This window comes from Macrobrachium nipponense, chromosome 12 (genome assembly GCF_015104395.2).
Source record: "Macrobrachium nipponense isolate FS-2020 chromosome 12, ASM1510439v2, whole genome shotgun sequence".
Classification (NCBI taxonomy): Eukaryota; Metazoa; Arthropoda; class Malacostraca; order Decapoda; family Palaemonidae; genus Macrobrachium; species Macrobrachium nipponense.
In genome coordinates, this window is record NC_087205.1 from 96,271,406 (window position 1) to 96,286,361 (window position 14,956).

Sequence of the window (14,956 nt, forward strand, 5' to 3'; positions counted from 1 at the left end):
CTCGCCCCCCCATCAACCGTAGACTATGCCCAGGTATTGGGGGCCGTAAGTGTGGGGCTTTCCGCTCTTCTGTGGAGGTAGATCCTCATGATTTTTGTGCTTGGTGTAGGGGGCGTGAATGCTCTCACACTGAGACTTATGACACTTGTATCTTTTGGTCGGAGGCGCAGTGGGAGCGCTACGGGGGGAGGAAGAAGCCACGGAAGCCGGCTAAGGAGTCGTCAGAGGACTCCCCGGCTACGCCCTTGGTCACCAATTTGTCTTCCTCCTTTCTCCCTCCGGCTCAGCTCCCTTGTATGGCTCCTTCCCCCTTCGGGGGAGGTTTCTCGCTCCCTCTCCTCCCTTGATCAGTCGAGTGTAGAGGAGGGGGCGAGGTACCCCGACATCCAGTTGTACTCGGGGTCCTCCGTTCGCTCGGGCTGGGAACTATCCCCCCCGGGCGAGGGGGGAACCCCCCACTAATCTATCCGACTTTTCCTCCCTCGGACTTGCTGACCACGGGCGACGATCTTGGTAGGGCCTGGTACTCGCTGGGGCTGCAAGGGACACCGATGGTCCAGGGGCTGCTTAGTCATCTGGCAAGAGGGGCTACGCCGGTTACGTACGGGCCTACCACCACGACGGTATCCACGCTGGGCTACGCTGCTCCGCCTCGCCTGGTATATATGCAGCACGTAGCCACGGTGACCCCGACAGCCGCTGTGCAGGCTCCGCTGCCGGAGATTTCCTTGCCCGTTGCTACGCCGCCTCCTGGTTTTCCCGCTCCTGCCGCAGCCTCAGACTTCCGGTGTCCCAAGAGCTCGCCGCTAGACCTACCTCCTGTGCAGAGGATGCTGCCCCGCCTCCTTTTCCTGATTTCGTTGCTGCTCCAGCCTTGGTACCAGTTCCTGCTGCCGTCGTTCTTGCCTGTGGTGTTGCTGCTCCCACCCCAGGTGCAGTCTGGCCCTGTTGCTTCGGCAACTGCCCCGGCTCCATCCTGGATGGAAGGCCTGACGGTGGTGTTAAGGAAGCTGACGAAGAGGAAGAGGAAGAGGAGGAAGGTGTCGTCTTCTTCGTCGTCGTCTCCTGCCGCCGCTTCCCCTTCAACTTCTAAGGCCCCCAAGCCGAAGAAGAAGAAGGCTGCCTCCTCCGCCCCTAAGAAGTCTCGTGCCAAGACTTCTAAGGGCCCGTCCCGCGCCGGTGGGACGGTTGGGACTTCCGTCGGTCCTCCTGTTCCTTCGGGAACGGGGCCCTTCTCTCCTTCCGCAAGGAAGAAGAAGACGGGGACCGGAGGAGTGTCGGCTAGCACCGGCACTTCCTCACCTGGCGCCAGATACCGTCTCGGCCTCTCGTTCGCGAGTCACCGAGTGTTCGCTCACCTGGGGGTGACTGGACAGCCAAGACCCGGGCATCCGAGTTCTCTCGGCGCCAGGATCCAGGCACGGGACGGAAGACTGGAGGGAGTCACTCGGGCGACTCTCACCAGACCAGCGATCGCTCTCGCGGCGAAGTGCTGGTACCCAGGGTTGACGCGGCGGCTGAGCCGAGGAAGCGGTCCCCTCGGTCGCCTGAACCAGCCTCGGCTGGTCCAGGCAGCATGATGCACCGTGAGGATAGGCCTCGCTCCCACCGCGACAGTGGACTCTGCAGGTCCCCTGACCGCCACTCCTTCCGGGACCGGGCAGAGAGGGGAACCAGCAAGAGCTCTTCTGACGCTCGGGACCATCGCCGCTCTCCCCGGGAGAGCCGTTTGACCAGGCCTGCAGACTGATCGCCACCACGGGTTGACGATCTCCTGCAGCCCCCTCAGCACACCAGCTCTGCTGGTGGGCGCGGGGGAGAGCGTCAGGTCTGCCTCTCCGATCCCTTCAACTTCCTCAGGCTTTACCGGTAAGGGTGAGGTGATCAGGAACGATCACGAAGGGCGTGATCCCGCCACGACGCCCTACAAACCTGGCACGGTCCTTGGACCAACAGGTCGTACGCGCAAGTGGTAGGAGGAGACCAGGAGGGGTCTGTCGTGGTTCCTCCTGTGGAAGGAGGAGGTTCTCGGGAGGCATTCTCGTTGGAAGGGCTTGACGGTCCGTCTCCACAGGATGCAGTCACTCCCGAGATCCAGAGGTCATTCGCAGAGGTAATTGCGCTGATCCTTCACCACAACGACCTCAGAGAAGGATCACCGCTCCCACCTACCGAACCCACATCGGGCTTGGAGGCGCTCTGGGGACCTAAGAAGGAACCCAGGATGACGGCGGTGGGTCTGCCGCGATCAGCTTCGGTTGACAGCGTGCTGGGCCAGGTGGCGCTCTCGTCTCCGGACAGGAGGGTTCGCTTTGGTCCAGTAGGTCTGCTAAGCTCCTTCCTCCACCTCTACCGCGACAGAGGCGCTTTTACGTGCCTTCAGAGGACCCTCTGCCGCCCAAACAGGTTAACCCGGAGCTAGCCAGGCTAACTCCGGGGGTCTCTGCCGCAGCTCCTGTCGGAGAACCTCTGGTTCTCGCAGCAGGAGGCACTTGCCTTGGAGTCTACCGCAATGGCAGCCTTCCAAGCAGTCTCATGGCTCTACCTGTGGTCCCTCACAGTGTCGAAAACCGCGGCCTCCCTAGGGAACATCACTCCTGAAGGGGGCCCACCCGGCTTTTGTGAGACTGTGCCAGTCTGGGGGTAGGGCTATCGCCTACCTGGCCCACCAGACGGCCAACCTGTGGGCCAACCTGGTTCTCCGGCGTAGAGACGCTGTTCTCACCCGAGTGACCAGGGCGGCTCTGGGTCTTCGCAACGGACTGGTGCGGAGTTCCTCCTCTCTCTTCCCAGGAGAGATGGTGGACGCTGCGGTGGAAAGACGGCGCACTGACGACAGTGACCGTTTAGTACACCAGGCAGTCTCGAAGGCGTCTGGGCAGCCTCGAGTTATTGCGGCCAAACCTAAGAGTTTGGTTAGCGCTTCCTCTGCGGCCAAGACGATCGCATCGTCGAAGCCCAAAGGAAAGACTCTGCCTTCAACTTCTTCAAGGGGCGACCGTCACCAGCACTCCTTCTCATGTGGGGTGGGGTGGGGGGGGGGGGGGGGGGGGGGGGGGGGGGGGGGGAGTAAGAAGAAGTCAAAGAGAGGTGGGAAACGCTAGGGATGGCATTCCCCCACACCTGCTACCAGAAGTGGGGGGGTGCCTGGCGAGCCATTGGGCAACATGGCAGCGCTACGGTGCGGAGACCTGGATAGTTAACGTCCTTCGGGAGGGATATTTACTACCCTTCGAGTCTCGGCTACCCCTCACCTCCAACCCGGTCCATCTCCAAACCTATGTTCCTGGCTCGACCAAGGACGTGATGCTTCGGCAGGATGTAGAAGCCATGCTGAGCAAACGAGCTGTGGAGATCGTTCAGGATCAGTCGCCGGGCTTCTACAGCCGCCTCTTCCGGTGGGAGAAGTCTTCGCGGGGCTGGCGCCCAGTGATAGATCTCTCTCCCTTAAACCGATTTGTTCGCCAGACTCAGTTCACGATGGAAACAGCACGTTCGGTGCTCGATTCCATCAGGGAGAACAACTTCATGCTTTCTGTGGATTTGAAGGACGCGTATTTCCAGATACCCGTCCATCAATCCTCCAGGAAGTACCTCCGCTTCATCCTCGACGGGACGGTGTACCAGTTCAGGGCACTTTGTTTTGGTCTCTCAACTGCCCCACAGGTGTTCACGCGAGTGTTCACGCTGGTGTCGGCTTGGGCCCACTCGGTAGGGATATGTCTCTTGAGGTATCTCGACGATTGATTAGTCCTGGCGAGCTCCCGCTCGCAGTTGCTGCAGGACAGAGATCGACTCCTCGAACTCTGCCGCGATCTGGGAATCATCGTGAATTACGAGAAGTCAGAGCTCGAACCCAAGCAGAAGATGAAGTACCTGGGCATGCTGATCGACACGGCAGCAGGGCGAGTCTTCCCCGCAGATTCGCGGATCAGCAGGTTCAGGGAGGCAGTAAGACAGTTCCTGTCTCAACAGGAGCAACCGGCTCAGCAGTGGCAAGTCATGATCGGCCACCTGTTGTCTCTCGAGAAGCTAGTCCCTCACGGGCGTCTTCACCTGCAGTCTCTTCAGGGGAGACTAAAGGAGTGTTGGTCACAGGCAAGGGATCCTCCCTTCTTCCCTGTGTCCCTCACGGAGGAGGTGAGGCAGGACCTAGCCTGGTGGCTGGACGACAGGAACCTCGTAAGAGGAGTGCCTCTTTGCATTCCACCCCGGAGATGCTTCTCTTCTCGGTTGCATCGACCGAGGGATGGGGCACACACCTGGAGGAGTTGCTGACTGCAGGTGTGTGGGACCATCACGACAAGCACCTTCACATCAACGTCCTGGAGCTCAAGGCAGCGTTCCTCGCTCTTCAAGAGTTCCGCGACCATCTGGTGGGACACTCAGTGGTGTTGATGTGTGACAACACCACAGTAGTGGCATACGTCAACAAGCAGGGGGGCCTAGTGTCCCTCCCGCTGCACCAGTTGACACTGCAGGTGCACGAGTGGGCTAAAGCTCACTCAATAGAGTTGTCGGCTCGCTACATTCCAGGCAAGAGGAATGTGGTAGCTGACAAGCTCAGTCGTCGGGTTCAGGTGATAGGAACCGAGTGGTCCCTTCATCCAGACGTGGCAGAAAGGCTCTTCAACCTGTGGGGGCGCCAGTCGTGGGATCTGTTCGCCACCCGGCACAACAGAAACTCCAGGTTTTTCTACTCGATCGTGCCGGACCCATGGGGAGCCGCAGAGGATGCTCTTCAACATCCGTGGGACAACCTCTTCGTCTACGCCTTTCCCCCGGTCTGCTGGTTCGCAAAGTGATCAGCAGGGCGCTGATCACTGCGAAACCTTCGGATAATCCTGGTGGCGCCCAAACGACCTCAAGCCGTTTGGTATCCAGACCTGCTGGCTCTGCTTGCCGGAGTGCCGAGAGAGATTCCCCCCTGGCACAACCTCCTGTGCCAGCCACACGTAGAACGGTACCACCGATCCATTGAGTCCCTGTGTCTTCACGGCTGGCTCTATCCACCATCTCTTTGCGAGCGAGAGGCTTTTCTCACAGCGCAGCGACAGAGATGGCCGGATACCATTAGACAGTCCTCTGCGGCTGTCTACCAGGGGAATGGTCCGTCTTCTGTGGGTTGGTGTCGTGGACGGGGTCTCTCTCATCTCAGAGCCTCTCTCAGCAGGTAGCGGATTTCCTGGTCTTTCCTCGCTGAGAGAAGCTCCTCTCCATCTCCGCAATTAAGGGCTACAGAGCCACCCTGGCCTTAGTCCTTAAACTGCGAGGTGTGGATATCTCCTCTTCTTTCGGGATCTCCCTCCTGATGAAGAGCTTCGAGAGGTCTTGCCCACCCAGGGAACTCAGACCCCCGGGATGGGATGTGACTCTCGTCCTTAGGAGTTTGACTCGCAGACCCTTCGAGCCACTCCGAGAGTCGTCAGACAGGGATCTGACCCTCAAGACCCTCTTCTTGCTGGCCTGGCATCAGCGAAGAGAATAGGTGAACTTCTGGTCTTTCCTTCAACGTTAAGCATTCCAGGGGATGGGGATCCGTGACACTCGATTTCATCCCGAACTTTGTAGCGAAGACTCAGAATCCTTCGGTTCCTGACGGACCGGTTCGATTCCTCATGATCCCCTCCCTGAAGGATTTCTCTGATGATGCGGATGAGATGCTGCTTTGTCCTGTGAGGGCGCTACGGCGCTATCTGAAGTGAAGTGATCAGGAGGGCTTTCGAGACAGCTGACAGTGACGACACCCGTACCCTACGTCCGAGAGCCCACGAAGTTAGAGGTATTGGTCCAACCCTTGCGTTCCGCAAGAACTCCCTGGCGTAGGTTCTGATGGCAGGGGTTTGGGCCAACCAGACCACCTTCACTTCCTTTTACCTTCGGGATATCACCCACAGGTCCTTGGGCACCTTTTCCTTGGGACCCGTGGTGGCTGCTCAACAAGTTCTGTAGTCTACCCAGCACCCGAGCGGACAGAACAGCATCACATCCTTGTGTGACTGTATGTATGGATGAGTGAAAGAGAGTGTGACTGGCTTCTCTTCCTCCTTCATTCTTCCCTGTACCTGTGGGCAGAGGGCTGCGGTCGTCACTACGCTGAACAGGAGGCCGATGCAGGTAAGCTACACAACTGAGCCCCATTCTATCCCTTTCAGTAGGGTTAGAAGTGTTTATCCACCACTCCCCAACAAGGGGGGGAGTGGAAGCCAACAAGAGACAAACCCATAACTTTACTTTGGCTCTTGAAGTAGGAACTAGTTCTTGCTTTTGCTAATAAGAGGTACGCTTGTCTCCCTCTTATAATTTGGTCCAGAAGTCTGACCTCTGATCCTGCGGTGCACACCCTGATCAGCTGGGCAGAGGCTAGGATCCCTCCCTCTGCTCTTACGACCAGGGAGGGAATCCAAGGTAGGACGAACACCAGTTTGTTCAAAAGACTCAGATTCCACCCACCAATAAGTGAGTCTTCCTATTGTAAAGGACCGAAGGTTTGTATACCGTATCGGAACAAATAACAATTGTTCCGACACGGCATACAAAACCTTCGGTCCTTTTACAATAGGAAGGTACTAGCGGCAGCTGGATAGGTCGTAAGCGTTTCGAACAAGGGGTTCGGTAGTTAACTGCTTGTCCGACAGGCGCGTCACGGCGCGCGACTGGTAGGTAAACAAACCACTTTTGCTTTCGGCTGCTGGCGTGTGGACGTGTATCATCCCTCTCTGCCCGCTTCATCGTCGTGCTTTCGCATGATTGTGTTTTTCTTTTTCTAGTTATCTAGTGAACTGAATTGTAAGTACAATCATTTCATTGAATTCAATTGTGAATTAAAGGATCTTGGTTTCACCACGCCCTCCGATTACCCGAGTGCCGGGACTGAAGGGCGCTAAGTGCGGGAATTCATTTTCCCAGAAATGAATCCTCGTATTGTGTATGCTCGGTGCCAAAATGAGGGCGGGAAGCGCTCGGCTCCGAGCGTATATTTTTTTTTTTTTTTTTTTTTTTTTTTTTTTTTTTTTTTTTTGGGTTTTTTTTTGGAAATGTGTAATTTTTGATGGGGATCGTAAGTAGGCCTCTGTTTTCATTTATATTTTTTTGAACCTGTATGCCCGTTGCCGAACGAATGCGCTCGGCACGGAAACTTATTCAGTATGAAGTGGAATCGCAAGTACAGTATTCTTTTTCATTTTCATATATTATTTGATTGTAGCAATATCATTTTGGATCAGTTTCCGAGCTTACCCGGAAAATTGATCCTTCCCCCTTTTTATTTTGAATGAAGTGAAATCGCAAGTGCAGTTCTTTTTCATTTTCATTTTTATTGAGATTGCATTGTTTAACTGGGATCAATGTTTCCGCTATTCCTGGGAATTGATCCTTCCCTTTTTATTTGTATGAAGTGAAATCGCAAGCGCAGTAGTCTTTTCATTTTTCATATTTTTTTTTTTTTTTTTGATTGCATCAATTCATTATGGATCAAGGTTTCCAGAAACCTTGATCCATAAAGGTAAGGAATGGATCCTTTCACCCTTGCGCTCCGGTACCGAGGGCGCAAAATGCGCTCGATCCGAGCCCTTTTTCATTGTGAAGTGAATCGTAATGCAAGATGCATTTTCATTTTATTCCTTATTATTGATTGCATCAATATTTGTTGGTTCAAGTTCCAAGCTCCAGTCAGGGAATTGATCCTTATGCCCCTTGCATTCTTGGCCGATGGCACGATTGCTCTCGGGCTCTTATATTGTTGTTGGGTTACATGGGTACTGTGCGGGGGTGGGGGGGGAAACGCGAAGAAACCCCCCCCCCACCCCCGCTCATGCTACCCACAGATGGCCTTCCCCTGGGGGGGGGGGGGAGGTTATCGGCGTTCTTCTCCTCGCCGATCCGTCGAGCGCGGGGGTAGGGAGGGCGCTCCGGTGCCCACCGATGTACAATTGTATTAGGGGTCTTCCACTCGTTCGGAGAGGGACTCACCCCCCCCGCGCGCGAGGGGGGGACTTCCCCCACTAATCGCTACTACTGTTATTTCCGCAGGTGCTACTGCCACGAGGGTGGACCTTGGTGAGGTATGGGCGTCCTTCCATTTGCAGGGCGTGCTAGTGTCCAGGGGCCGCGGTTCTATGTCTGGGCCTACTAACGCGTCAACCCATGGAGTGGTGACCACGCAACCAGGTGACGACGTCCCCCTCTCCACCTGGTGTACTCGCCTCAGTTTTTTTTTTTTTTTTTTTTTTGTGGGTAACAGGATGTTGCTGGCTGCTGCTCCACTTCCTGTGTTTTCCGTGCTGCCTGCCGTACCTGCCGATTCTGGGCTGACTGTCCATACAGTTGCTGCGCTGGCTGTCCCTGCCGTTGCTGCGCTGGCTGTCCCTGCCGATGCTGCGCTGGCTGTCCCTACCGATGCTGTGCTGGCGGTGCCTGCTGTTCCTGAGATGCCCATACTTGCATGATGTCGTCCCTGTTCGTGGTGGTACTACCCCAGACTTTGGTCTGTCTGTACAGGTGCGTCCGGGCCCTGTGGCTTCGGCTACAGCAGCCCCGGCTCCGCCCTGGATAGCAGATCTTACGTCTGTCCTGAGGAAGCTGACGAAGAACAGAGGAGGAAGGTGTCGTCGTCGTCGTCTTCATCTTCTTCATCGTCGTCGGCTGCCGCCTCTTCCCCTTCGACTTCTAAGGCTTCACAGCCGAGGAAGAAGAAGGTTGCCTCCTCCCTCCTAAGAAGTCTCCCTCGGGAGCTTCTCGGGACCCGTCTCACCTCGGTGGGACGGGAGGGTTCCTTCCGCTGGTCCTCCTGCTCCTTCGGGAGCGGGGCCCGTCTCTTCTTCCGTAAGGAAGAAGACTCACGGGGACCAGAGGGGTACCGGCTAACACCGGTACTTCCTCGCCTGTGTCAGTGGTTCTGCCACTGCATCAGGGTCCGTCTCGGCCTCTCGTTCGCGGGAGGTACTGAGTGTACGGTCGCCTACCAGCGACCGTGCAGCCAGGAACCAGACCTCTGAGTCCGCTCAGCGTCAGGTTCACGGCACGGGGCGGAAGACTGGTGACAGCCGCTCATGCGACTCTCACCAGACCAGCTCTCACTCTCGCGGCGAACAGCTGGCTACCCGGGGACGTGACGGTCCCACGAACGACCACGGGCTGAGGCTGGGAAGAGGTCCTCCCGTTCGCCGGTGCCAGCCACGGCTGGAACCAGCGAAGTGACGTGCCGTGAGGACAAGCACCGGTTCTCACTGTGACAGTGGAGCCTGCAGGTCGCCTGACCGTCGCTCTACAGAAAGCGACCGGGTACGGCAACCAGCACAGCTCTTCTGACACTCGAGAGGATCGGGCCGCTGTGCTCAGTCCAGCCGTTCTCCACAGCGAGACGGTTCGACCAGGCCTGCAGCTCGATCGCCACCGCGGGTTGACGATCGCCTGCAGCCCTCCAAAGCCTGCTGGTTCTGCCACGCGAGCAACGAGGGGGGAGCGTCAGGTCTGCCTCTCCCGTACCTTCAACTCCTCGGGTTACACCGGGAGGGAGCGAGGTATTGAGGAGTGATCGTGAGGGGTGCGCCCCTCATGATCCCACCACAACGCCCTACGTGCCAGGCACGGTTCTTGGACGGCCAGGACGTATGCGCAAGTGGATGGGGAAGACCGAGAGGGCTGTCGCTGTTCCCCCTTCTTAGGAGGAAGGTTCTCGGAATATGCTCTGTTCGAAGGGCTTAACGGTCCCACCTGGCAAGAATTCTTCAAGATGCTGTGACTTCCGAGATCCAGAGGAACTTTGCCGAGGTTACGGCGCTGATTCGTCAGCACAATGACCTCGGGGGAAGGATCGCCGCTCCCACCAGCAGAGCCACGTCTCGGCTCGAGTCGGTTTGGGGCCCGAGAGGGAACCCAAATCGACGGTGGGTCTGCCGCGATCGGAGCTTGCCGACTGTGTTGAACCAGGTAGTCTCTCGTCTCCGGACAAGAAGGCTCTCTCAGTTCTGGACGGTCGAACAAGCTACTTCACCTACTCTACTGCGACAGAGGCGTTTCTACGTGTCTTCGGACACCGTATTTAAATACCCCTTCGGTCCTCCTGAGGTTTCGACCTCGACGAGGACTGGAATGAGTCCGGAGCGGTATCGGCTCTCTCCTGTCAGGTGTCGATCAGCCCCACCCAGACGACGTTCACATGGCGGCAGACACTTACTACAGTATGAGTTCGTAACCCTCCCTCGGAAACGTTTTCTCCTGACGATACGTTTTCCCAGGCTCTGAGATGGCCATCGCCGTAAGGCGATGGCTGCTCCTTTTCTTCTCCAACTGCTAGATCCGCTGGGAAGGCGAGCCAGTATCCAATTCCTCCCCCATTCCCTCTCTCCTTACGGCTACGAGGGAAAGGGGAGGGATCCTACAGAGATTTCTCTGTAAGATCCCACGTTAGGGGCTGCGCTACCGGGGGGACCTTCGGGTCCTACCTGACGTAAGCCGGTCATTGAGGAGGGATCCTGCCCCTTTCTCGATTTCTACGGGAAGTCGAGAGGACCACCAGCCGATATCGTCTGACGAATTCGGTGGGGGGTTTCGCAGAGTGCTTAGAATTCTACGGAATTTCTAGCGCACTCAGAGTGTTCGAGTTTTTTACGATCTCCAAACACTTAGGCGAGACCACGGTCCAAAGTGAGCGAGAATCCCCGATAATTGTTACACGATAATCGGGAACCTCGCTTATGCTCGAATTCCTGTAATTTCTAGCATTTGGAAGAAGACTGCTGCTGAAAGAAGAGTATCTCACAGTAGGCGCTTAAACCTGGAATAGAGAAGAACGGACGGGGAACTTCCAGTTTGGCTTGAACTATCGTCTTCGGTATTCTGTTCACCATTGAAGCTTTCCTTTGGGAAAGACTTCTCCTTCACTCTCTTGACTAGAGAACGAAGGCGGTCGATCTCCAATCCTTATTCTCATTCCTCGAGGGGGAAAGATTTTAGGATGGAGGTCGTGGTACAGAACCTACAAATATACTACGTATTTTACCCTCGCGACATGATTCTTTAACAGTTGAATTGTCCGTGGGGTAGGCGCATACCGTAGTTAACTCTACGGTTTGTGACCGAGACGAATTGTATCTTAATTGAACTGCAACTCGGGGTTGCCTGCAACTCCCAGCAGTTATCAGTTCGATTTTAGATACTTGGTATTGTCATGACAACACCAAATCAGCTTTTGTATTTACCGAAATCCGTTTCGGTTAAATATAATGCTCGAGCGTATTCTTTATGCTCGATGGTTCTAGCCGAACGCATTCCTTCGTGGAATAATGGATTACCTGGCAATCAGGATGACGAGTCACCGAGAGCTACTGCGTATTGAACTGCCTGATAGCGGCTCAGTATCAGCTAGGTCTCGGAGATGCACGGTCGGTTACGTCTCTCTCTCCCCTGGTTGGATTGACTACCGAACCGTATCTCTGCCCAACAATCATGGACTTAGGTCTCTGATTAACGGGGATTCTCGCAATAATGAAGGACCATCTACTGCTGTGACGCTCGATTTCATCGCCTTCGACATTGCGAGAATTTTCAACAGAGATATCTCTTGGACTCTTTCATCTTTCTGTTTACCGCACGGTAACAGAAGTCTGTACTAGTCAACCGCTGCATCGCACTGCGATAATGCGAATGATTTTTGCAGACATCTGAGTTTGTCTTCAAAATATCTCGTATTCGTAGGTGTGCAATTTCATTGCTCGCCCGAATTAACAGATATGTCAGAAGACATCGCCTACTCTCCGACCTGACAGCTCTACTTCCAAATGTTCAGCCCATGAGAAGCAGTTCTTCAGGCAGTAGTTCCCTGTCTTCATTACTGGAAGCGCTCCGCTTTTATTGCAACTACGATCCTCACCGGACAGCAATCAATAGCGGTTAGCGTTCTCAGTCTTGTAGCACAGGTTCAGAATCTTGAGAATCCTTCTCTCGGTTCAGCTGTGAAGAGTAGGTTGCATTTTCTGTACACCTTCGTCTTCAACGGTCACATAGTGTTGTTTCTCCTTACCCGAGAATCAACTATACTATGAGATCTTGCCATCAAGGACCCTCGGTCTCTAGAAGGCAATTGACTTTCGCCTGTTGGGCACATGCCCTTAAGAGAGTCATCACCTTGCCTTCTGGCATCGGTGACGAACAAATTATTTGTTTAGTCTCTTGGCATAACCCTGTTAAGGCGAAGGTCACGTGACTTGCTCGGGTGCTTGGACAACTTGCCTCCTACCGAACGCAGTCAGTAGGCAGCTGTCAGAGCGCCCAAGTCTGTTACGAACTTCGCTGTGACTTAGTTCGGTTGTTCCATAACAATCTTTTCTTCGTCCTAACAACGGCTTGTCACAGTACCCATACCATCGACACCCACCATTGAGTGTCGGTGTCCTATCCACTACCGAGAACAACAACTTCGCTGCAGACGGATAGACCAGTATGGGTACAGGACATCACCGAAGTCGAGAAGAGGGATAGGTCATACGACAATTTCCCTTCTTTTCCTCTGAGGTAATTGCATGACTTTTCCTGCGAAGTCAAGCATCCAGGGGATGGGGATTCGTGACGCTCGATTTCGTACCGAATTCGTAGCGAAGACTCTGAACCCTTCGGTTCCTGACGATCGGTTAGAGTCCTTCACAATCCCCTCCCTCCCTAATGGACTTCACCGCCTTCGATGGGCGAAGGAGATGCTGCTTTGTCCTGTGAAAGCGCGACCGCGCTTTCTGAAGAAACTCGACATCCCAGGCTGAGTGTTGAAGACTCTTCGTCAGCACCAAGATGACCTAGAAGTACACTCCCTCGAGTTACACAAGAACTTTCTCCGTGGCGCAGGTACTGAAGGCAGGGGTCTGGTACAACCAGACCAACTGGCACCAATCCTTCTACCTTTTGGATATTGCCCCACAGGTCCTTGGATCGTTTTCCTTAGGACCCGTGGTGGCTGCAACAACACGTTGTGTAGCTAACCAGACCCTAGCAGGCTGAACAGCATCGAGTCCTGGTGTGACTGTAAGAATAGATAAGTGAATGAGAGAGTGACTGGCTTCTCTTCCTATCTTTTCTACCCCTCTACCTGTGGGTAGAGGGATACGGTCATCACCTTGCTGGATAAGGACGAGATGCGGTGAGCTACTCGACAGAGCCCATCCTATCCCTTTCACTAGGGATGGGAGCGAATATCCACCACTTCCTCCTACAAGGGGGGGGAAGTGGATGCCAACAAGAGACAAACCATAACGTTGTTGCCTCTTGCAAATAGGAACTTGTTCTTGTTTGCTGGTACGAAGAGATACGCTTGCCTCTCTCTTAGTACTTGGTCCAGAGGTCTGACCATTGATCCTGCGGTGCACACCCCAGATCAATCGGATAGAGGCTTGGATCCCTCCCTCGCTCTTACGACCAGGGAGGCTTCCAAGGTTGGGCGAACACCAGTCTGTTCACAAAAGACTCAGATTCCACCCACCAAGAAGTGAGTCTTCCTATTGTAAAAGGACCGAAGGTTTGTATGCCGTGTCGGAACAATGACAATTTGTCCAAAATTGCATTTTTCCTAACTATACAAACCTGAGGTCCTTTTACACATAGCCCCACCCCTCATGCCACCCTCACTCTGCAGTTTTTGCTTGGGCCAAAAGCAAAAGTGATTTGTTTACCTACAGTCGCGCGCTGCGCGCGCCTGGTCGGACAAGCAGTTAACTACCGAACCCCTTGTTCGAAAGCTTACGACCTATCCAGCTGCCGCTAGTACCTTCCTATTGTAAAAGGACCTCAGGTTTGTATAGTTAGGAAAAATGCAATTTTGGACAAATTGTCATTTTGTCGAAAATTGCATTTTTCCTAACTATACAAACCTGAGGTCCTTTACATATAGTCCCACCTCATGCCACCCCTCACTCTGCGTTTCCTGGGCCTCAAGCAAAGTGACTTCTTGCCTCGCAGTTGAGCGTACCGCTAACTGCCAGACAAGTAGTTAACTACCGAACCCCTTGTTCGAAAGCTTACGACCGGTTCAGCTGCCGCTAAGTACCTTCCTATTGTAAAGGACCTCAGGTTTGTATAGTTAGGAAAAATACAATTTTCGATAAATGTTTTTTTTTTTTTGGTGCCGAACTTAAAGCTCATTTGCTTCAAGTTCCAAGTCAGCATGCAAGTATTACCATTCATTAAGCACTCGGCAATAAGGAAACAAAGCCTTTAAAGGCCCCCATAGACAGATCAGTTTCTGTTCTAACTTCAATGTTTGCATTGCCCACATACATTTGGTTTAGTACTTCAGTTTGCCTAAACTTAGTAGAGTGTGGACATGGCCAATCCACTCTCTGACAAGGCTAAGATTGTGCTCTTGGCACCTGAACTGAAACGGATTCCATGAACTTGGCAAAGGCAAGTTACGAGCTGGTTGGAGAGGCCAATGGACTCGAGCCACTTTTGGTCAGAGGAGAACACTATAGACAGTGAGGTTTACTTCCAGTTCAAACGACCTGAGGCTTAAGGTTCAAGCAACAGACATCTTCTTTTATTTTGCCCGAGGGTGAGATTTAAAGTTGAAATATTTGGGATTCATGACACTTATCATTCTACCATTTGAGAGGTTAAGGTCAGAGAGCAGAGTGAGGTCATGAACTAGATATTACAATCAGGGACATCAAGAAAACACAAATAAGACTTAAGAGTTATATCGTGTGATTACCCCTAAACCAATGAATTTCACCCCATAATGTTTCTAGTAATAATTCCCCATAGTGGGTTAGTGACATCGATACATCGATGCACCTCATGCGGTACACTGTAGGCATTACTTGAGGTTCTTTGCCACGTGTCTTCAGCCCCTAGCTGCAGCCCCTTTCGTTTCTTTTACGGTAGTTACTTTTTTTCATTTTCTTGTTCTTCCATCTTACTTTTACCATCTAACAAACTGATTCATAGTGCAACTGCAAGTCTTCCTATTGTT